The following is a 1,411-nucleotide window of genomic DNA, read 5'->3' on the forward strand; positions in this document are numbered from 1 at the left end:
GAGCTGCTGGACTCTGCAGAAACAGAAACTCGGCAGCAGCCCTGGCCGCACCCTGCCAGCAGGTAAGAATCCCGCGCGACCAGTTTGCCCTCCACGCGCACAGGGGCGCACCCAGCACCCAGGGGCACCTGATTTGGGGCGCCCAGAAAGCGCATCTGCGGCTAAGTCTGCACAGAATCTGCCAGCGGCCTCCCAGGCAGAAAGGACCTAGGCTCGGGGAAGGCCTGGGGCCCTGCAAGTCACTGGGGAGCTGACCCCTCCCGACCCCCCGGGGAAGGGAGCTGCAGGGGGGCGAGGCCTCCTGCGAGAGCGCCATCTGCCATCTGGCGGCCCGCGCCACGTTTCAGAGCCGGGGGTGAACGCCTGCCTGCTTCTCAGGAGACAGCGTTCTCAGGTGTCCACTGTCCACAGAGGGAACGCGGGGAGGCCGGGGAGGTGGAAAGGCAGGCCCTCCACCTGTGAGACAGGTATTACCTGCGAGCCCAGCTCCGGGTTGGCCATCAGCTCAAGCCCGCTGCCAGGCCCCTGGCGGGTCGCTGCTCCCAGACCTGGGCACCGAGCCTTGGGGCTTGGCAAAGCTTGCTTGCTTGCTCTCTCCTGGAGGTTCTCGGGGAGACTGAGGTTCTCGGGGAGACCGCCGCTACGGCTGGAACATCAGCCAGAGCCCGCGGCTGGGCCCAGGGCAGGGTCTGTGGCCGCCCTGGGGGCCTTCGCCTGCTTGGGCCAGGGCTCCCCTCCAGGTTTCGGTTGCCTCCTCTAAAGGAAGAAAGCATCTTGCTCTTGCCCAATCAAGTCTCTGGGGCCGGGATGCTGATGGGTGAGTTCCAGGGGTGAGATAAAAGTGCTTTGGCCAGGCTGGTGGGCGTGTGGGCCGAGAGGCAGCCAGGCAGGGGGAGGGGAAGGGCAAGAATGAGGGTCAGAGCCCAGACTGGAGGTGAGGGCCTGGGTGAGGGCGGGAAGGACAGAGGAGGCATTGTGTGGCTGGCCCGCCAGGGCATTGCCCTTCACCTCCCTCCCAGTGGGCCGCGGTGGGGGGGAGGTGCCGGCCCCCCAGAGAGGGCGGATGAAGAACCCACCCAGCAGGCTGCCCACGTGTCTGGCCGCCCCCTGCCCCCAGCCCTAGGGGCGCCGCTGCTAACTGGGGCCCCGGCAGGCTTCCTCCGGCGGACTGTGGCCAGCCAGGCCTCCCTTCCCTATGCCTCAGTTTCTCACCAGCTCCAGGGGTCAATGCGGCGGCCTCACGGGAGGGCAAAGGACCTCAGGGCAGCGGGGAGGAGGCTACCTAGCGGGTCTCCGCAGCCGCCTCCCTTCAAGGCTACGACTGGGGGAGCGCCGCCCCTCGTGGCGGGTCTTCTGGGCGCCGCAGCCCGCCAGGGAGGAGGTGGGGAGAGGAGGGCGCGGTCGGGCCCCC

The sequence above is a fragment of the Condylura cristata genome, unplaced genomic scaffold, assembly GCF_000260355.1.
Source record: "Condylura cristata isolate star-nosed mole 26May11 unplaced genomic scaffold, ConCri1.0 scaffold00038, whole genome shotgun sequence".
Taxonomy (NCBI): Eukaryota; Metazoa; Chordata; class Mammalia; order Eulipotyphla; family Talpidae; genus Condylura; species Condylura cristata.